The sequence below is a fragment of the Panthera pardus genome, unplaced genomic scaffold (assembly GCF_024362965.1).
Source record: "Panthera pardus isolate Hobbes unplaced genomic scaffold, ASM2436296v1 HiC_scaffold_16, whole genome shotgun sequence".
NCBI classification, from domain to species: Eukaryota; Metazoa; Chordata; class Mammalia; order Carnivora; family Felidae; genus Panthera; species Panthera pardus.
In genome coordinates, this window is record NW_026526721.1 from 79,476,549 (window position 1) to 79,500,153 (window position 23,605).

Below are 23,605 nucleotides of genomic sequence, written 5' to 3' on the forward strand. Positions count from 1 at the left end.
AAGCCTGACCAGGACTGTTGTGAGAGCCATGAACCAGGAGAAGTCAGATTTTAAACTTAAAATGTAACCCAGTGCTGGGGCGCCTGGGTGGCTTGGTTAAGCGTCCAACTTCAGCTCAGGTCATGATCTCACGGTTCGCGGTTTCGAGCCCTGCATCGGGCTCTGTGCTGACAGCTCAGAGCCCGGAGCCTGTTTCAGATTCTGTGTCTCCCTCTCTCTCTCTGCCCCTCCCCAACTCATGTTCTGTCTCCCTCTGTCTCAAAAATAAATAAACATTAAAAAAAATTTTTTTTTAATGTAACCCAATGCAGTACTTCTCGATGTGTGATCATTGAACCACTTTATCAGAATCACTGGCGGTGGGGGACTTGCTAAAACATATATCTCTTGAAGGAGAATGGGACTGAGAATCTGCATTTTTTAGTAAACTCTATAGGTGATTCTTATGTGCATTAGACTTCAGAAATCACTGTTCTGTTGCAGGCAACTAGTGTATTTTGTATTGTAGCCTGTAATGAATGGCAGAGAGAATACTGGCACTTTTCACTGAGCACATACTATGTCCACATGCTATAGCCACAGATGATTCCATCCTATCCTTAGACAAACACCTTACAGTAGGTATTGTTATCCTTGCTCTTCAGATGAGGAAACTGAGGGTCAGGGAAGTTAAATAACTTGCTCGGAGCCATGGAGCTAGCGAGGGGGCAAACCCAGCCTTGAAGCCATCGTTTCACCCCAAAGGCCTTGCTGTGCTTTTCCCATTTTCCGCTGTCCTGCCCTCCCCCAAGGACAGGAATCCCATCTTTCATGGTCGGCCCGTTCCCAGGTACTCTGCCACCTGCTGGAGCCCTCCTGCTACCAGTTGCCTGCAGCCGTGGTAAAATGAGAGGCAACCCAGACCTGGAGTCAGAAGACTGTTCCTTGGTTCTACAGCGTTGTCTCGGGTAAGCCACTTTGCTCCCTGGAGCATTTACTCAGAAACCAAAATGTAACTCACCATGTTCTCCAGATACAATTCTTTGCCCTACTTCTCTAAACCTGCTCATATAACCTGATGGGAGGTTGAGCCCATTCTTCCCCACCCCCTGCATTGTCCACCTCATGAGCACTGTCTCTTCTCCAAGGTCCAGTTGGAGGAGGGAATAGTTTTTTTTCCCTCCTCTGACCTCATTCAGGCCACATCGGATCCAGAGCTCCTGCACTGATGGAGTGCCACCTGCTCTTGGGAGTGGAGAAAACTCTATACCCAGCTACCCGCCCCCTCCCCAAAGACAGGAGACTTTATCGGTTGTCCAGAGCCAGGACGTTTAATAAGTCCAGTTTACTTGCGGTACTCACTGTACCTTAAACAAGCAGCACCCTGTGCTGTGCTCTCTTGCTTTTTAACCTGAAACTCAGGTAAAGCCTGGCCCCAGGCCAGATTGGCCAGTTTTGTTGGTCTTTGGCCCCTGCACATGGCTGATTGAGTAAGCAAGTTTAAGGTCCCTCTTGGGTCCAGTTCTCTTTCTTTCTCTTAACAAAGATATTCTGGAAAATATGAGACCCAGGATAGAGATTTGCACTTTTAGAAAGGCAGGTAACAAGCCTAACTCATGTTCTCCAGATCTGTATTTAAAAAGAATTTTTTTTAATGTTTATTTATTTTTGAGAGAGAGAGTCAGAGTGTGAACAGAGGAGTGGCAGAGAGAGAGGGAGACCCAGAATCCAAAGCAGGCTCCAGGCTCTGAACTGTCAGCACAGAGCCTGATGCGGGGCTCCAACTCACGGACTGTGAGATCATGACCTGAGCCGAAGTCGGACGCTTAACTGACTGAGTCCCAGGCGCCCCTCCAGATCAGTATTTAACAGACAGCTCCTTATCAGGGATTGTCAGGCCCCAGCCTCAGTGGTAAGCCAGGTGGTAGTTTTGTGTCCATTATACTAGTTGGCCGTGTATTTGACAACACCCAGGAACCTTGCGCTGAAGACAAGAGTCAGGCATTTCTGGATCTTGGGCCAAGATACCAGTATAATGGAGCCAAAGCTTCCCTCTTTATTTCTGACCATGCCTCCGTGCTCTCATCCACCGAGTCCCCAAGTCCCATTCTGATTGCAGACTAAATGTTATTCCTTTTTTTTTATCTCCCCCCCTTCTCCACATACCCAGCCAGTGTTGCACACAATAAGTGATCGATGTTATACTTAAACAGTGCCCAAACCTGGTGACAACTTTGGTGAACACAACACACACACACACGCACGCACGCACACACACACGCAGCATCAAAGGACAAAACCCAACCAAAAAAAAAAAATGATGCTAAGGGAATTTGGACCTCATGCTGTCATTTCTTAAATGGCTGATTTTGGATGATTAAAATCATGAGGAGTCCAAAAGTGGAAGAATTCGTCATGTTTGACGTTGGCACATTTTAACCAATTTTAAAAATTGCTTCCGCATCAGCAATGTGGCCAATTTACATGTACTTAGGTAATGAGGAAGAAAATATGCAGACCCTGAACGTGAGAAGGAGAATAACCATGAGGGAGGGCAGGGAAGGAGCCATCTCAAAAGAAGGAGGAGGAAGAGACGGGGGGAAAAGAGAGAAGGCAAATAATTTATTAAGCCGAGGAAAGAGAGAATGAATAATGAAAGAAAAGACAGGGCAGTAGATAAACATCCTCCGTATTCAAATTTAGAATGTCAGAGCAGCAGAGACGTTTAGATTCCTGATGTATGCAAGAAGAAACTCATGCTGAAGGGGAAACAAAAAAACCAGAGGCCACATTCAGTGTCAGGGCTGGAGCACAGGTCTCCTTTCCCTAAATCAGGCTGGTTCCACAGTATGCCATCACTTCCGGGTCACTGTGATCAACCCCACACATATAGTAGGTACATAATAATCGCTTATGGAATGAAAACATGTAGTACAACATGCTGACCTGGTCAGAAACCATTTCTGTTGTTGTTGGATTACTGGTTTTTATTTTTGAAGGTGAAGGATTTTAAAATGTGTATGTTTTAATGTCCCTCCACCGTGTCTTCTATGTTTTGTCTTACCAGGTTACCCCACCCCACTCCATATCACAGCCTTCTTAGTCTCCCAAGGACCTTATTTGTTTCTCTTTTTATATCTTGTGGTAGTCACATGTACCTTCTAGTGCTCTGTCCTCTTTGATTGTCTGTCTTATCTCTAAGCACTTTGAGGTCAGGGATCTCAACTTAGCTGTGATATAGGGTCAATGGCATTGAATTAGCAGACAAGGTTGAGAGCCAACTTTGACTTTATAAAACCTGAGGGTCAGTTTCCCCATCTGTAAAATGCTCATAAGCAGTTCCTAGACTCTCCACCTCAGAGAAGTCCTCTGAAATTCTCTTGCAATGTTGTGAACTGTTACAGCAGCATGGTTGGTTGTGCTAGAAACAGGATGACTGTGATCAACGGGCTGTTGATGTCTGTCTTCTGCGCAGCACTTGACATCTAGCCTTACATAGGATACCACCCTGCAAATGCGTGTTTGTTGAATGAACAACATAGCAATCACGTTAGCATCTTCTATTTTAAATCAGCCCTTCTCCTTCCAAAATTAGCAGAATCTTCTGTTTTCTAGGGCTTTGGTGATGACACAACTTCATTTTGTTGCTTTTTGAGCCCTTAAAACTTCTTATGAATCTTTTTGAGTCATTTCATTCTCTCCACATAGTTCTTGGACAAGAATCCTGGGCCAAGATCCTCCAGGGACCCTGAGTCTATCTGCAAGGCTAAGGCATATACACGCCCAGCCATTTGACATGCCCTATCCAAGGGGAGCCTCGCCATGATAATATAAGAGAAGCACTCTTATCAGTTTAATTTAAAGATGAGAAAATTGAGGTGTAGAATGTAAATATTTTGCCTAAGATGCTTTTTCTCTTCATGTGGCAAATTATAAGACAAATGGAATACAAAACACCAACTTCTATCCCACCGCCCCTGACAACTATGTTATATCATTTGAAGACATTGATTTAGTGAAATAAAGGCTCAGAATCAAGAAACCATGTCTTTGTATCCCCCCTCTGAAGGCTGATTTGCAGTCATAGGAGTTGTTGAATCTCGTCATTCCATGTCTTCCCAGCCTGGCTTGACTGAATCGACAACATCCTCCTTTCTGCCTTCGTGGAAAATCCAGTCAAGTTTTCTTGGGACGACCTTTGAAGGACTGCTCTCAGTCCAAGAGGAACAGAAAAACTCTGCTAACCAGCTCTGTTTCTCATTAGTGCTGCAACAAATTACTGCAACTTAGTGGCTTTAAAATAACACATTTATTTTCTTGCGCTTCTGGAAGTCAGTCTAAATTCAAGATGCCAGCAAGACTGTGCTCACTTCGGAGACCCTAGGGGATGATCTGCCTTCTTGCCTTTTCCAAGCCTTTTCTGCATCTCTTGCTTTCTTTTGTCTGTGGCCCCTTCCTTTACTTTCAAAGCATCACCCCAATGTCTGCTTCCATTGCCACATTGGAGTCTCCTTTCTGTGGTCCGATCTCCCTCTGTCTTCCTCTTATAATGATATTTGTGATTATATTCAGGGTCCGGTTTGATAATCCAGGATAATCTTCCCATCTCAAGATCCTTGATTTCAATACATCTATAGAATCTTTTTTTGCCATAAGGTAACATTCACAAGATGCAGGGATTAGGACCTGGATATTTTTAGTAGTCATCATTCAGTCTTACCACACCCACCCAGGGAGATTATCAGGAAACCTGTCTTGGCTGAGATTCTGTGTAGAAATAAAACCAAACCAACCAAACAAAAAAACAGCCTCCATGTGTCCTATTCTGCAGTGACCTAGAGTAAGAGAGTATATAACCTGTGTGTTACAGGAGTCCCTAAGCCTCAAGATTTACATTAAAATGTTTCTGGGATCATGATACCTCTGAGGCACTCACCAAAAGCAAATGCAAAGCTTTCTCTAGAGCGATATTTTCACAACCTATATTGCATTGAAGTCACTCCCATATCGTCACGGAACATGTGCTCGTACTCAAAAAATCACAAAATTCACGAGAAAAGAAAGGCAAAGTAAACATGTACAATACACAGGGGGATCTGCACATCAAGAAGTCAGGGTAAAGCCATCTAAATGGAGACCATGAGAAGCTTAAAATGACTAAAGATGTGCAATGAATGATCGAACTGTAAGAAAAAAATAAGGCTCCATGAAAAAAAAAAAAAAGAATAGGCAGATTTGAGAAAGAAACAAATGTTGCTTCTAGAAACAAAAATCATTGAAGTTGAAAGCTTGAGAGTTCAGAAAGCAGAGTAGACACAGCAGTAGATGGAACTTGTGCCTGGAAGACAAGAATTTAGGATATTAACAGAATGTAGTCTGCCTTTTTTTTTTTTTTTTTTTTTTTTTTTTTTTTTGGTCTGCCAACTTTTAATAGGGGCTCAAAGAGAAGGGAGAGAGTCAACATTCAGTGAGAAAATGTCTGAGAATTTTCCATAGTTGAAGAAAGACACAAACCCTCAGATTGGAGATTTACAACGCATCCAGAGCAACAAGAAGAAGAAAATGAATCCGCACCTATGTACTTTGAAGTAATACAGCAGACTGAAGAATTAATGCATTAGGAGAGGTATTCTCGTAGTTACAACTTCCCATTTCTATCACACTCCAGTCACCCCTCCATTTTGATTTGCTCCCTGAACCACAGAGCTGAAAGGAAACAGGGATCATCTCACTTAAACCTTTTAGTCTATTGAGGGGAAACAGAGGCCAGAGAGGAGGCGCGGCTTTCCCAAGACCATCCCAGGAGCTCAAGTCAACAGAAATCTGGTATCGCAAACCCTAACTTAGGATCTTTCCGGAAGCTCTGAGGCTTTATCTGAGTCTCCACGGTGGTCTGAGGACAAAAGAGAGAATGCCCACAGTGGGGAAGTGACCAAAATAAACAAGGACAATGTATTAGCATTAAACGCTGACTAAATGAGACCCAATATTATCCTTTATTAAGTCAAGCTGAGAAGTTGAACGCAGGAGCGTTTTGTATGTCAGCACCATAGCAATTATGAATGGACTGATTAATAAGTAAACAAACAAATACTAGGAAATCAGGCTTGTTTTAATGCTTCAAACTCGCAATAACACCCTGCTAACATGAACTCCAAGTATTAACACTAATAACCACACTAATCATAGGGATGAAAACTCCAAATTAATTCAAATGCTGCTCAATAGACCATCACTGTGTCCTCCCTGCCTGTTCCTTTTCTATCTGTTCCGATCTCCATGCAGTAATTAAATCCATTAAAATGTAAAACTAGCTTTTGTGCTCAAGGGGAAAAATGAAAAAGGACTCTGGCCAGCATCCGTGGGGATGGACCTGTGACTTCTCAGAACTTCGGTTATATCCAAATTCTTGGATTTTTTTTTTTTTTTTTTTTTTTTTTCTGAAACAGCAGCTCTCCCTCACGGGGATCCAGTTGCCAGGCTGAGTCCGCAGCATTTCTTATCAAAATAGAAGACGTGGCTTTATGAAGAGGATGAGCAGAGGACTAGGAGGAGACAGGCTGACGTCCTGCCTCTGCCTCGTAGAGCTGTAAGATCTTGGTTTAATAAAGCGTGTTTTTTCTCGGGCCTTCATTTTCTCTATTTGTGAATTAGGAATGGTATCTGCTCTCCCAGGTGGACTGGAGGAATCAAAAGCTATGATAAAAGTGGAGGTGCTTTGTAAAGCACATAATTCCCCAGAACGCTCCGAAGCTCACAGAAACTTCCATTTATTCTTTTGGTGAGGTGTGGGAACACAGAGCAGTGTGGCCAGACGAGGTGTATGTAGGGTTTACACCGACTTATTAAATGATGCGTTTTAAAAGAGGATATAATCATGATGCTCTTACAGACAGAAAATGAATATATGCCAAAGATTTTATTTGCCTCAGGAATTGATGAAGAAGCCAGTAGACGTTGCAGTGAATTCAAATACAAATTCACGGGGTCACATACTTTTAGTCAAATACAGAAAGCTGAAATGAATCGACAAAAAGATGCAAAAGCGCTCACAATTATCGATCGCATCCTGTTAGGCTCAATTTGCATTTCTGTGGACCGGAATTATTTGCGTTACTGTCCATTTTCTACAACTTAATTTCTATTGGTACAGAGCTGTAAAACAGCTGAGTCAAAGACAAGAGGAATCAGAGCTAACCTAGGTGGATGAGCTGATCAGGACAACTACTAAATATTAAAGGCTTTCACAATTTTTCCTTACAGGCCCTTGATTGAAAGGATCTCAAACCCCCTTGAAGCAATTGCCCAAATTTTGGCTTCATGACATGCCAACTGTACCAATGTTAGGTAAGGAGTGGGAAAACTCTGGGCTGGCTTCCAGGGTACCTACTCAGCTGTCCTGTATCACCAACAAATGTACTGTGTAAGACAACCTTGGCCAAGCTTCCTCTTTCAACCAAGCCTCAGTTTCCCTCTCTGAAAAATGAACCATATTTGACCCGTTGACGCCTGGCCCACACCAGTGAGAATGTGACTGAAAAGTGCTTTCTACAGTTGAGAGAATTTTACCCCCCTAGGAGGGTATATGTATTGCTTTTATTTGACCACTCTGGATAGAGGACGTAACATCACATGGCCCTCCAACTGCTCTCCCTCCTAAAATATACTTGTTTAGAAAGACAAACAAAATAGGAATTGTCCAAGAAAGACAATGGAAAGAGTATTTATGCCCATTATCTGTAGTGGTTAATATTATATCAACTTGGCGGATGTTTTCGGATGAGTTTTACATTTAATCAGTGAACTTTGAGAGGGTGAATAGCACAAAAAGACCAGTCTCCTGGAGCAAGAGAGAATTCTCTGTCGAACTACCTTCAGAGTTTGTCTGTACCATCAGCTCTGCTGGATCCTGAAACTGCTTGTCGACAGGCAGAATTTGGACTCACCAGCCTCCATGACTGTGTAAGCCAAATCCTTATAATAAATCTGTTTCTCTGTATATACATATTGCCTTATAGGTTCTGTTTTTCTGGAGAATTCTGACTAGTCCAGTAGCTATTACTGAAATAGAAGTCTCTACAAAGGTAGTAGTTAGTTTTGACTCTACTCATGGGTACACCAGAAAGGCTTTGGAAGGAATCTTCCAATGAGAGCCTGGAAATCCTGGTTTCTGGGAGGGGGCAAGGCCTGGTCAGTGTCCCCTGTGGCCATGGAGGGCATCCTTGGAACCTGGCATTCCCAGGGAGAGGCTTCAGCTCTGGTTCAGAACTACCACTCCCTCTCCAGGACAGGAGTCATATCAACAGACATTGCTGGCTTTCCTATCAAAGGAGCCATGCGAAAATGTTGGGGAACTTGAGGACTGGGGGGAAATGAGAGAGGGAGGGCTATACCCATGTCAGAAAGCTCTGGGGAGAAGAAACAGACTCCTAAGAAAAGGCTTGTTCCTAACTTTGTTGAGACTCCAAAGGAAGACACTGCTGTGCTATCACTTACTGAGTCTGGTCAATAGATCAGGCATGTGCAAAGTGTACTTTACATAAATTTTCATGCGTGATCATCACAACTATGCTGAATATAAAGGTATTATCCTCATTCAACAGATGTGTTCAGTGAGGGCAAGTAATTCACCCTACGTCACCCAACCCCTGGGAAAGCATAAGATAGATCCCTAAGGAAAGAGTATGGCCCAAAACCAAGGACCAGTGAGGGAGAAACTAAAGACAGCCAGTGAGCCCAGGAGCTCAGGAGAAGAGGGAGGACAGCAGGAGATTTGGGAGGGGGGTTGGGCAGGCAGTCAGCTGCCTCAGAATGGTTGGATGGGGGACAGGATCTCCATCTGCTCATTTGTACACTTTGCTGCCAATTGGTGGTCACCAGCAACATGTCACCTCCTCCTAATTAAGCCTTACTAGAGTCAGCTGAAGAAGGAGTTACGATTGGCCGGACACAGTTCATCCAGCTCCCGCACCACCCAAGACCAGAGGCCATTTACTAGTTATTGATGAGTTTCATTTGCTAACAAGTGCATCCCATTTCAGAGCCGTCTGGGGAGCCACTGATGCAAGCTCACGTTTCCACACACCCAGATTTCCTGAGGGAGCACCTTGGAGATGCTAAGTGAGGCATGTGAGAGAGAATGGATTACAGGCCAAAGAGTTACCTCCATGATACCTGGCATGAAGAATAGTACAGGGGTAGGTGTGGTTGGGACAACGGGTTGGGGCTTCAACGGCTTCAACTTTTCTGAGCTTCTGAGAATGGAGATGTTACCACAGGCCTAATATGAGGACCGAATGAATGAGCAAATGTGAAGGGTTTTGTACACGTTAAGGCAAGGGTCAGCAGCCTTTCTCTGTGAAGGGCAGAGAGCAAATAATTCATACTCTGCCACTGTAGTCTGAAGGCAATTGCAGACAATACATAAAAACATGGGTACAGCTGTGTTCTGATAAAACTTTGTTGGCAGATGCTGAAATTTAAACTTCCTATAATTTTCATATGCCATGAGACATTATTCCTCTTTTCATTTTCCAACCATTTAAAGAAAATAAACAGTCTTAGCTCTAGGCCAGACAAAAAGAGAAAGCAGGGCAGATTCGGCCATGGAGCCACTGATTGCCAGCCTCTGGCTTAAAGTGCTGCGTAGATATAGACAGCACAGCAAGGGAAGGAGTTTTGCAAAACGGTCAAGAAGACCGCATTTTTTCTATATTCATGTGAGGCTTTTGGGAAGCAATTACTCGCTAGGCTTGGTGATGCTACTGTGAAGGGATTAGCAATCTGGAAAAGAGGTCCCTGTGGGCTGGGTCCACCAGGGAAGAGATTCATGCGAGGTGGGACATCGCTTTAAACTGAAGGAGTGCGATTGCCGTAGGGCAAGGCCAAGATAAGAGGGCAGGGTATTTAAGGAGGAAAGGAAGAGTAAGGACCCAGAAGAGACAAAAGGACGATTGAAAGACAACCAGAGAGGGGAACGGGGTACAGTGGCCAGCACCAACACTCCAGTCTGAGACTCCTGGCTCTTTCCGCATTCGAGATGCCTGGTAGATTGTGTGGACAAATGGAAAATCTAGAAGCGCTCAGCTCTAGGAGAACTTTTCGTCAGATTGAGAGATAGCAGGACATTCCAGTGGAGGTTATTAAAAATAACTGATGGGCTGACATGACGGGAAAAAAAGAATTGAGCACACAATTGAACGTTAGGTATTCTGCAAACACGATCTCATTTGGGACCCATAATAGTGCTTTGGAGTTCTCATTATCCCCGTTAACCCCACTTAAAGATGAGGACACTGAGAAAAGGTGACAGAATGTTCCACTGGGCTTGGTAACCATCCTTAACAACAAAGATTTGTGTATTGTTTCCCAAAGACTCTCGGCAGGGACTGAGGGAAACATAGTGAGTAACAACCTTAGGACTGTGGTCAATGACCTTGAAGATCCATGGAAGTGTGTCACTGGTGGGGCAGCCAGTGCTTCCAGGGAGGAACACAGGGTTGGTGTTCATGCAGATGATTCAAAACCAGCCTGACTAGAGTAGATGCAGACTTCTTACATCATCTATTGGTAAGCCCGGGAGTGGTTCACAAGAATGTTTACAGGTACCTTGCTGGGGAAGGCATGCTCTGGCAGGACTCATAATGGCAGCATCATGGGGGTTGGAATAATTTAATAACATTTTCAGCTCTCCCGAAAGCCGTTAGATGAAAACAAAGAAGCAGGTGAGAGGAGGAAGTTGAGAGTTATTCGTGCTCTGTTAATGGGCCTTTAATCAACAGACCCCCCCACCCACCACCAGCAGCAGCCGGTTCCTGCAATCTGGGGAGACTGTGTGCTCACAAAGCGCCCATTCAAATGCCAGGGAGGCTGGCACAAAGAAGCAATCAGACAAGCCCCGGCTTCTCCATAGTGCTACACCTGCACCTGTTTTCACAGCAGGAACTTCTTTATCAGCCTTAGAAACTTACAAAATGGAAGAGGTTGCCTCTAATCAGTTCTTTTGCATCCAGCCTTTGGGGGTAGAGATACATAAGCCAATATCAAAAGCTAATTGCCTTCTTTCCCTGGAGAACCAGTGAGCCCACGTGGGTCGGGACAGCTACAGGTCTACCATGGGGCGTCGACATGACCGAGCCCCTTGGCCTGTGAACCAACTCCAGCTGTGAGGGTGGGAGTAGGGGCGGTAGTGATGGCTATAGCTGGAACCAGGGGGATGGGAGCTGCATTAGCATCCTCCCCACCACTGTCGGGGAGAATGCATGAGTTGGCTCGTCAGGTGCGGAAGGAGGATGAATGCTGTTTTGATTGCTATAATTGCGGCAAATTGGACGCTTGAGAGTGCCTCTTTAACAAGAAGAATCTCATGGATGAGACTTAGGGAAGAGGCCCCTCTTCGGATCCCTCTCCTTTGTCCTATGTGTATGAGATAATTCCCCAGCCGTTATGGATTATGAATGAGCTGCTAATTTTAGTTGTGCAAGCCAAACAAAGACCCTGGTTGGTAGATCCGGAAGGTGATTCATCTGATATGATGTTTGTATAGTGGAAGTTAAAGGTCCTGATAGGCACCCCTGATTATTTCAAACTTTCCATCCAAAGAGCTGGAGAATTCCTTGAGTGACCATGTCAGCACTGGTAACCAAACATGAATTCCAGGACCTTCTTTTCTGCTCAAGGTCTTTCCGTCTTGGCAGTGCTGGGTGTTTTGAGTGGGAGTATCCTCTTTTCGTTCTTCTTGATTGGGAAGGATCACAAAGGCGACAGTGAAGCCAAAGTCAGTGAAAGACCCAAAGTAAAAGCCACAGAGACTCAACAAAAACCAAGTCCAGTGGTCTTTGAAAGGCTCTGGGAGAACAAAAAGGCGGTGAGAGGATTTGGGAACCCGAGTGGAATAGCTCAGGAACTTTTGAAGAAAGTTGAGGGTGACTGGAAGGTCCTGCTTCCTTTGATTGGCTTGTTTATTGTTTGTGAGTGGTTCTGGGCTTGTGCGACTGAGTGCTGCAGGTTTGGTCCTTTTTTTTTTTTTTTTTTAAAGTCCCCCATAATAGCCAAGAGAGTATTATACTGTACTTAGCTGGCTTTACTTACTTGCTCTTTCCCTTCAGAAACTAACTCTATTTTGTTCGGCCTTAAGGTGACCAACTTACCCCTATTTGCCAGACACTTTCCAGTTTCAGCACTGGAAGTCCTGCATCCTGGGAAACCCTCAGTTCCAGAAAACCCATAAGCCCTACGTTCCCAGGGTGGAGTACCAAGGGATTAGAGCGCAGAAGTAAGAGTTGGACGTGATGAATTTTGGCTATTAGGCAAGAGGCCCGGACATTATCTTGATAACCCACTTTCCATTAAGCTCTATCCAAACATGGCCACTGTCCCTCTTTTGCAGCATGTGTCTCTCTAGCTTTTATCGTACTTACTGATGCAGTTGTCTTCCCTGTGAGCAGGTTGAGAGTAAGGACTCCTACCTGCCCAGGGGCCGAGTATCTGACACCTAGAAGGTCCTCAGTTAATGTATTATTGAAGTAGATCCATCACCCCTTGGGGCTTCTGTCTGTGGGTCCAGAGACCATTCAGATGGATACCCTCTTAAGATCATTGTGATAACCAGGAGGCTTGAATAGCATGAATAGAAAACAATAGGTCCAGCCCCTTGTCAATCTTTAATCCTACAAATTTGTTGCGTGACTTGGAATAAATTACTTTCCCTCTCCGTTGCAGTGTTCTGATGGGTAGTAAGAGAAATTGAAAAGGTGGCGGTCTTGTACTATATCCACTTAGCTAAGCTGGAACTATAAATCCTACAATTCCCTTCTCTATATGGTTTCACGTTAGAGTTGGCCACAAGTTAGTGTTCCAAATCAGGGTCATGTGAGCTTTGGAAGGGGGACATGAAGGGGAGACAGTTCATCCTTTTTGTACTCTGAAAGTCGGTGAGGGCAGGCATGGCTTCAGTTCATGTACATCGTCACCAGTTTAACAGCTTACCTGATTGCCATGAGGTACAGATGGGCCTTCAGCTCCTCCGGCACCGAAGATGCTCTCCTTCGATGCCTCTGAATCACGGGTCAGGTGTAGGTGCTACTCTGTGATGCGGGGAGTCAGCTCATCTTGTGGGTCAGCAGCATCATTGAGATTGAAGGAGGGGAGAGACAGATCCCCCTCCAGCTAAATATTACAGATTCTCGTCTGTTCTTGGTATCCGTACTTTATGTCTATTTCCTTCTCTATGTCTAGCCCTGCAGACTTCAGGCCCAACACCAAAGGCAGACATTATAGACGTAAATAGTCAACATAATCAGCTCCCACAATTGCATATGGCCTAATCCTTGCAATATATTTCTTATTCTATCCCATGCAAAGCAGTTCTGCTTCTCTGAATCCTGATTGATACAAATACTATCTACTGAATGCTGACTATGATGATTTCCCTTCTCAATGATTTCCCTATATTAATTGACCTAAACCTCACGAAACTTCTTGTAATGTAGGTATAATCCTATTTTATATTCCCTCCCTTTCATAGATGGAAAAAGCATAGAGAATTTAGGTATCTTGATTGTACCTATGATTGTACCCAAATCAGACAGCTTGTAAGAGGCCGAGCCAGGATGTGAATTCTGACAGTTTGCTAGAGTCTATGCCTTTATCCACTGTATGGTACTGTGTCCTTTGTGGAATGAAAGGTTGTTCTAGATAACCTTGAAGTCTTTTCTGGTCTTAACACTCTATACAATCGGTTCTGTATCGAGTGTTGAACCCCCAGAATAGGATATCACTTTTGAGATGCAAGAATCATCTATGTAGAGGGGCGCCTGGGTCACTCAGTCAGTTAAGCATCCCACTGTTGGTTTTGGCTCAGGGCATGATCTCATGGCTCGTGAGTTCGAGCCCCACGTCAGATTCTGTGCTGACAGCATGGAGCCTGGTTGGGATTCTCTTTCTCTACCTCTCTCTCTGTCCCTCCCCTGCTCTCTGTCTCTCTTTCTCTCAAAATAAATAAGCTTTAAAAATTTTCTAAAAAGACCCGTCTATGTAGGAATCACCTGGAAAACTGCTTACAACACAGATCCCCTGATTCCCATAGGTCTGTGGGGTGTAGCGGCGGTGATGGTGGAGGGGTGGTTCCTGCACACTTAGAGGTTCTTCAGGTGGTTTTGATGTACACTGAAATTTGAGAATCATTTAGTGCCCTAGAAGAAAAACAGAAAGACAAGTGCGTGCGCGTGCACGTGTTAAGCGTGGGGAAGCTGAAATGAGTCCATTTAGAGATGGCTTCTCCTGCAGGTTTACACTTAAATGGAGGCCAAACTCCAGCCTCAAGGCTCTAGTCAAGAAGGCACCCTCAATGGAGTCGGTGGTATCAGCAAACTGACAGGATCTGCCTCTGTTCCTCCAAGAAGGGCCCCTGGAATCACCTCCGGAGAGCTCTTCGGTGAGACAGATCGTCACCACCCTGCCCCATGCTGCGACCAGGAAGCATTCAGAGGGGCAGCAGCTACAGGGGCAGCAGTGCCATTTGCTTCCTGCCTTTCTGCCCAGCCCTCTGTTGTCCGCCCCGGGTTGTTAATGACAAGTGTCTCCCTCCTTCTCCATGGGCTTATCCGTCATTTATCTTCTCTTGGGAAGTCAGAGTCACACTGGCTGGAGATGAGTGGAAGTTCCCCAAGAGTGGTCTTGTTTATTACCGGCCTCTGGGCCCCAGGCACCCAGAGGCACAGCAGCCAGAGGTGGCCCAAAGTGGGGTTAGGAAAAGGCATGACAATGGAAAACCTCCTCACCGCTGCTTTGCCTGTGGTCATCATTAGCAGGCCCGTGGGGCCAATAATGAAGGCTTCCTCCACGCAGTGATGCTGGCCTCGTGACACCAGCATCCTTGCTGCAAAGCCAGTGAGCAGACCCCCTCAGGTCCGAGAGGGTCCCCGCTGTGAGGAGGGTACTGAAGAGTTTGCAAAGGGCTTTCCCATGTGCTGCCTCATTTGAGCTCCCTCCTACCAGTGTTGGAATGAATACCTTAAGGAGCTGAGAACCTGACCGGAGAAAATGTTAATAATGAATACTTTCCTATCTTTCTTACCAAACCTCTTTCACAAAATGTGTACTTTGTTGAAGCTGTATTTCAATTCCAGATGTGATGGAATGAGGCAAGTACTGGGTTTTAGCCGGGTGCCAGCTACTATGTTTGGCCAACTGCTCAAGCGGAGTCATTTAGTTCATATGGTGCCCTTCAAACAATATCATCAGTATCATGAAACAAACGGGAAAACTGAGGCCCAGACAGTTTACATAAACTAATCTCGCGAGACTTCGAGAAGGGACCAGTGCACTTGCATGCTGCCATTACAGGCATAAGCCAAGAAATCAGCTGATGACCTCAAATTCATCTTTGCACCGGCCTCCTGATGGTGAACTTCTTAAGATCAAAAATGAATCTACATTTTCTCCTGGGCTGAGTCTCCTGGTTTCAAAAGGGAACCAATCTCAGCTTTCTTGACTTTGGAATCAGGCTAAACCTGGAGGGTGATTCTCCCTTTGTTGTGGAAGAACTCTGACCCTTCTTCGTGTTGTTCAGCTCCCCTGAGAGGACTTGGCCTATGGTTGCTCCATCCCACATTGGTTTTCCTCCAGGGGAAGGAAGAAAAATATCTCCCCACTCCATTTTTTACTCCTTTTCAGTCCCATCCTGGATGGCCCCATCCCAAGCTCAGATGCATGTACTTATAAACATGAATTCTAGGTTTTTCTATTCCCACGTTGGGAAGATATTTTAGTAGAAATTTAAGTCCAGTTCCTACTTAGTGCAGGAATCACCTCCAGAGTCAGGGAGATCACTATGTGGTCAAGTATCCTTTCTCTTTGCTGGACATTTTGAATTCAGTAATATCTCATCACCCTCTAACACTGTAATGCTGCTCAATGACGTTATAGGATGATTAGCTCAGAACAGAGACTATAAATTATTTGAGGACAGGAATTCTATCTGTTTTGTCCACCCCCTGATTTTTTGAGCTTTGACCCACTATGTAGCACATGTAGTTTCTCTTCACATATTTGTTGAGTGAATAAATTCATTGCCTTCCTCTTGTTGGACTTGGGTTGAAGGAAAGATTAAGAATGAACTGTCCTGGGCTACAGCATCCTAAATCTTGAATTCTGTTGTTGAACATTTTTAGGGACTTCCAAGGAAAATATATGCCAGGTATCACATGACAAACTCTTATTTTGTTTCCAAATTCTAGTGACAAAGAAACAGATCAAGAGACTTACCTTGTGTCCTATTCTCACACCTAAATCTGAATCACACAGCTTCCCATTCCAAAGGGGAGGAAAGGCCTGCCCATAACTTGCCAAACGTCACCAAGAAGGAATTTTCCCTGAACAGGCTTACATCTCTATAAACAAGACCAGTCAGTGCTCTTGGCCTTGACCAATCCATAGTAACAAGCCTTCTTAATTTGTTATTTAAAGCTCTCCATGGTCAAACTATTTCAAAGACTCTCATCAAACTAACACAGAATTCAAAACCAACCTCCGATACACCCTCAAATGAGTCCTCCCACATCCAGCTGGACTGGTCTACTCAGTATGTGCCAAACACATTCTTCTCTCCTCATCTTGGCTATTAAGTACCCCCCGCCCCCGTCGTTGTTTCTTCGACCAGCCCAGTGTTCCTCTGCTCCCTGAATTCAGCCTTGACTTTTCCTCCTCAGATGTAGAGGTAAGACACCAAGGAAAAATCACCTGTACTGTCTCTAACCCAAACCTCCCCTCTCAATCAGTGCCCAGGATAGGGGTGCCCTGAGTTCAGTGAGAAGAAGGATCTGGATTCTACACTTTCTAATTATAAAAATTGGGCCCACTCACTTTACCTTCCCAAATTCCATTGTCCTCCTCTAGAAATGGGGATAATTTCTACTTCACAAAGTTGTATGTATTAAGTAATACTTAGTGTTCACCCAATAGGCCTTTACCAAGGGCTTTCTAGAAGTCTGATGCACAGTGACTGATATATAGTAGGTGATTACTAAATACTACCAGCTATTATATTAAATATTTATCAAGTAGTTTTGTAGGACTTGTCTAGTTAGGGAAAATAATTATTAGGTTGAACATAGAATCTGCTTCCAGAGCCTTCTTTTCTCCTTGTCTTTGTTTGACTCTGTACTGGACACAAAAGAAAAGAAATAGAAGCAGATTGATGACTTAACAGTTTATGTTCAACATCTCATATGTTATCCACATTGTGTGTCCAACCATTTGGATTCCTATTGGATGCACAATTGAAACATCTGGAATCAAAACAGTAGGTGTGAGTATGAATGTTTTCCTTTTTTTTTTTTTTTTTTTTGCATTGGTCAAGTGACATTTTTCAGATGACATTTCATTAAACCAGCCTGAATGTCTATCTAAGAGAACAGACTTGTGACAGACATGGTAATTAGCTTGAAATATGTGAAAGCCTCTCATAAAACATGAATTAGACCTTGTCTGTGTGTCCTTAGGGGAGAATCACCACTGGCAGGTGGACGTCCCTTCAGAATGATGTGTATGTATGTGTCTTTGGTTGGGAGTGGGAACCACTGACTTGACAGGCTGGGACACAAACTGTCATGATTCCAGCAGGGATCAAGACTGAGAGAAAGAGAAGTAAAACACTTTCCATTTAATAATGGAGGTTCCATTGACTCCACTTCTAAGTGAGCAATTGATTCCATTTTTAACTGAGTAAAACCCATTTTACCTGAATCACTCCCAGGAACTTCACAGACATACTTAACACGTGCCTGCACAAACACACGCACACTCACACAAAAAACTGATGTTTGTCCTTGGGAGCGAATCCTATTTTAATAGGTCCTGTTAAGAGGAACCGTCAGCTACAGCATTCACAAGAGAATAGAGAAAAGGAACCCTCAAAAGGCAGCTCCACGTTCTGCTTCCCCTAGGGACCCAGCACCCATCCTGTGCCCGCCTGTCTATGAAATTTGATTGATGGCCACCATTATGAGGGTTTGGATTGCTAAGACCACATCATTAAAGCTTAAGTCATTTTATATCAGGAAAGGGGGTAAAATCTTCCTCCACGAAGAGGAAAGTTTTCCTAGAAGGAGGTGGGGTTCGAGTCGAGATTTGGATGGAGACCCTTGAACAATGAGACCCCTGATATGACAGAGGAGGAAATAGTCAAATCTGAAGACGCAGGTCCCAGGCTGAAAACTTAAAAGTGGCCACAGAGGCTCTTCACATGTCTTTAAGTGTCTTCATCTTTGAGACTTAAGGCAACGTTCACCTATGCTACAATTACACTTTCCTCCTCTCTATGTGTAATTCTCTTCCAAAATCAACAAAAATCTTTAGAAAAGAGGGTTTTCACTATAGACCCAAAAATACTGGTCTCGAGCAAATGAAGAAACAGTGGTGAGAGAGGAGGGGGCGCCCTCATGCCCATCTGTACCTTCTGCTGTCTCTATGTCCCTTCTCTACAATCAGTCCGACAGGGTGTTGCTAGACAAAAGAACCATCAAGAGAGGCAAATAATTCCCCAACCTGAATTGGGCTGGCTTTGTGATTTGCTTTGACCAATAGAAATGTGGCAGAAACAGTGTGCTCTTTTCAATAGCCTTAAGAGACCCTACTCCCTTTTCACCCCCTTAGAAAACTGCCTCAGAGACCACCAGGGGAGGAATGTCAGTTTAGCACAATGAAGAAAGGGCGGGCATGTGAAGGAAGGCCAAAGAATCCCAGGCAACTGTCAGCACTCACTGCAGAACATGAGAGTGAGGTCATCTTGCCCTTTCCTCCCCAGCCCAGCTTTCCATCTGAATGCACCATGTCGAGGCCCAGGAGAAACCAGCAGAGGAACTTCCCTACCAACATTCAGAATCATAACAAATGATGATTTGTTCTTGTTTTAAGCCACTAAGTTTCAGGGAGACTTACTAAGCATCAGCCCTATTGGAACATGAGCCCCAGATGATGCCCAGGGGAATGGAAGACCAACCATAGAAAAGCCAGAGGCACTAAGAGAACCCCCAGTGCCAAGCAGCACTCCAGAGGGGGCATAGCCATGAGCAAAGAGAGGAAAGAACATGCATGAATTAGAGAATGCTGCTCTCTGGAAGGAGAAAGAAATTGACTGAGCAGACACCTAAGGCACTAATGAAAGAAGGAACGTTCTAGCAGAATTGTTTAAGAATGGAATGGACTGCTTTATTAGGTGCTGAGTTCTCTAGCATCAGGTGTATTCAAGAATAGGCAAGAGGGGTGATTGAAGGGCAGGTTTAAGCACTATGTCATTGGCTCTCTGAGGTCACTTCCAACACCGGTCATCCGTCAGGTTCTCTAAATCCTATTTGAGAAGATGGCAACATAAGCAGAATGATGTCAATAAATCTGTCATGTTATCTTGGAAGGAGACTCTGGTTTAACAAAAGCAGCAGTAAAGTGTATGTGAGCGAGACAGTCTCTCTGCGTGTGTGGTTTATGGACATTAATCTGGCCAGGCTGGTCGGAACACACACACACACACACACACACGTACCCACAACAGCCACCAAAGGACTGTGAGAATGGTTACTGGAAAAACATTCAGCTCAAAAACGAGGCCCTTGGGCAGACATTACATCTTTTTTGAGTCTCTTTTTTGGTGGTCAGGCCCTGTTGTTGCCATTAAGTGAATTTGAAACACGATCATAATAATGACAACAGCAGTAATAATAACTGGAACAGGCACCCAGCTCCCCACTGGCCTCTTACTGCCTGCAACAGATCTGCCGTTGAGATGAGCTGTCTCTCTCCCCCCTTCAGAAAGCCTTCATGAAATGCCGAGCCATGTGTTTGGTGCAATAGCAAAGCTCCGCTTCCACCCAGAAGCAGGTGGACCCTCTTAAAATCTCCTTATAAGACAGGCTCCAGGCTTGATGTGTGCTCATCACACTGCCTTTCACGGACACTCTAAGGTGGAAAATTAAACCTTGTAACATGCTCATCAAAGGCTGTGCTGATTTTCTTTTTTTTTTAAGGAAACGCAGCGAGGCTCCCAAGACTGAGTTTTCTCATTTGTAACTCCATCTCCCCACCCTCACTGGATAAGGGGAGCTCAGAAGTAGAAAACACTTGGAAGAGAACAATTTGAAATTCCATCAACAAACTCTTTAGGGTTTAACTGCGTGCAGGAGAACCGTATTTCAAAGCAAATAAAAAGGAGCCCGGCAAAAATATGTCCAAGGGAAGAAACAAAGGGTGACTAGTGAGAAACACGCACTTAACTGTTCTCAAAACAATTAAACCTCAGGAATAAATAAAGGTAGGGTCTTCCCTTGAGAAATAGAGCCTGTTCAACCAGAAGGCTGGTAGTCCTCTCCTCTTTGAATCTGAATCTTTCCTGAGGGACAGTCAACCTCCCAACAGGATCATTGCTTCTTGACTCTGAAAACTTACGGGGAGCGGAGGGACACGATGGAAGCAACAGAAAGAATCTTTGCCCTAGTCCGGCCACTAGCTTGCTGGGTGATCTTCAGAAAGCCACTTGCCCTCTCAGAACCTTGGATCATTGGTCTGTAAAGTGGAAACGTTCCTTGCAGAATTATGAACTGGTGAAATCTGTACATCACAGCCTCTCAACTTTGCTCTGTGTTTGCAAAACATTCAAAGGGACACATACTGAATGAACCCAATTTTGAGATCGGAGATGGGCCGTGTAGAGGGTCGGGCTGGACAAGGGAGGCTGCCCCTTACCCACAAAAAACACATGTAGGACCAGACTGTGATCTGCTGTTTGTACCTTGACTGTCACTCTTAAAGGAACCCTCCTGTTCTGTGCTGGGAAGCAGAGACCTAGAGAAGCCAAAGAGAGGATGGCCGAGCTTCAAGGGCCAGGGGAGGACAGTGGGGTTATGATGGCCCAGTGAGAAGGCACCAAGCTGAAATGCAACATATAACTTAACGTGGCCCAGAATCAGATGAAGCACCCAAAAAAGCAGCTAAGCTGTGATTAAGAAATCATGATTTCAGTTGTGCTCCTGAAACCAATAGAACACCGTATGTTAATGACACTGGAATTAGAAAATAAATCAGTAAAACTTGAAAAAGAAATTGCGATTTCACATTTGTGCTCCTTACCTGGAAAAGCTTTATGGGATCGTTGCAGGCTACTCCAGAGTCCAGTGCTGTGTCCTAGAACTAGAAGCACAGGAAGCTGGCCGTTGGGTTTTGACGAGGGAAGGGAGTTAGCATCGTGTTAGGGCTGTTCTAATCGGGAGGCAAGCCCTGGGTGTCAGCCCACAGTGAGAGGCAGGCTAGACATCAACCCAGTCAAGGGGTGCCAGCCAGTGTCATGGCAACGATAATGAACTGGGGGCCTCGAAGACCCACTACTTAGTTCTAGCTCTGTTGGGCAAACCTCTGAGTTTAGTTTCTACACCTGTAAAATGAGACGATAATCCTAACCTTGTTTTTCCCACAGGGTACGGTTGTAACGCTCGCGTGAAAACATGAGTGGGAAAGTTCCTTGTCGACTACCAAACCATGAAATAATAGTTTCGACAAGGCTGTAAAGATGTGTGAAGAAAAGGAAGAGGAATTTGATGAATTCCTTCCTGGGTTCCCTCCTTTCATGAGATTTCAGACATGGATAAGACCATTTGCAAAATAAATCTCAAACATTCCGAGTGCCTCCCTCCTTAATATATGTACACCGAATAGAGTAACCTCCATTCTACAAAAGCAGAAGATAAAAGACTCTTGATGGCATCACTTTACCAACAATAATATAAGACCTGATACCCTTCATGGTGCATTTGGGCTGGTGGGGTAGAAATGCATACTGGCAAATGTGTCCTGCCCTGGACAGAGAACAAAGCAAGGTCCAAGCCTGACAGAGACACATTTGCTTTGGTTTTCAAACCTCCAATCTTTTCTCAGGGGGTTGAGAAAGGAACTGGTTTACTGAGAAACTCCCAACCGAAGAGCAGATTTGGGCCATAGCTTTCTAGATCCTCAGCAGACCCAATCCTGGGACCCAAAAGAAAAACTCTGTCTCTTTAATAAAAATTCCTCAGATTGTTGAATTCACCACCAGCCTCTGAGCGTGTGCCCTGTTAACTCTCCTGGTGTGAGAGGCTTTCAAAGGGAGAAAGAGCAGGATTTTTTTTTTTCAGCTTTATTGAAGTGCAATTGACAAATACGATCGTAAGATATTTAAAGTGCACGATGTGATAAGTTGATATACATATACACTGGGAAAGGGCTCCTCTACCATTGAATTAATCAATCTCTGTCTGGCTTATTTCACTTATTTCACTTACGCATTAGCCCAACGCCCTCCACTTTCATCCATGTCATCACAAATGGCAGGATTTCCTCCTTTTTTAAGGTTGAATAACATTCCATTGTGTGGATTTCTTTTTTTTTTTAATTTTTTTAATGTTTATTTGTTTTTGAGAGAGACAGAGGGGTGAGAGCTGGGGAGGGGCAGAGAGAGAGGGAGACACAGAAGCCGAAGCAGGCTCCAGGCTCTGAGCTGTCAGCACAGAGCCCAATGCGGGGCTCGAACTCACGAACCGCGAGATCATGACCTGAGCTGAAGTCGGACACTCAGCCGACGGAGCCACCCAGGTGCCCCTCCATTGTGTGGATTTCACATTTTCCTCACCGTTCACCTGTTAACAGACACCTAGGTTGTTTCCATACCTTCACTATTATAAATAATGCTGCAATAAACAAGGGGTGCAGATATCTCTTCAAGATAAAAATGATGCTTACTTTGGAAACATACCCAGAAGCGGGATTGCTCCATTATATGGTAGATCTATTTTTAATTTCTTGAGGAAGCTCCATACTGTTTCTCATAGTGGCTGTACCAGTTTATGTTCCTGGCAACAATGCACAAGGGCTCCCTTTTCTCCATATCTTCACCAGTATTCGGTATCCCCTTACCTTTTTGAAAGGCGAATTTGAGGAAGACCTGTAGAGAAGGCAGATAGGGGCCCTGGTCTTGCCAGCCAGCTGAGAATCCGCTTGAAAAATACAGTTGTCTTCAAGGAGGGTTGACTGACTGCTGAAATCTGAAGGGCAGCCTGAGAAGAAAGACTTCTTTGGTAACAAAGTATAATTTACACAATCAGATCTTAGGTGTACAGATACATTTTACTTAGTATCATTATCCTCTGGCCTGGAAAACTTTCCTTAACAGTTCTCCCAGTGCAGCAGTGCAAGTGACGAATTCTTTCAGCTTTCCTTTATTTTTATTTTGCCTTCCTTTTAAAAATATTTTCTTTGGCTATGGATTTCTAGGTTAATGGGTTCTCCATCTGCCCGCCCCCAGCACATTAAGAGATTATTCCAATTTTCTCTGATTTGAAATGAGAAACCCGTGGTCATTTTTATAGGTATTCTTTTGTTTTTCTATAATGTCTTCCTCCCCTCACCCAACCCCCACCTCCGCTGCTTTTAAGATTCCTTTTAATCTTCTATTTAGCACATCTTGGTCTACAGCAGTGTGATTAGAACATGGTGTGATGTGTATGTAGGGGGGTATATGTGTTTATCCTGCTGGAAGTACACTGAGCTTCTTATATCTCAGAGCTTACCTTTCCCATGTCATTAAAATTTCTTCAACCATCATTTC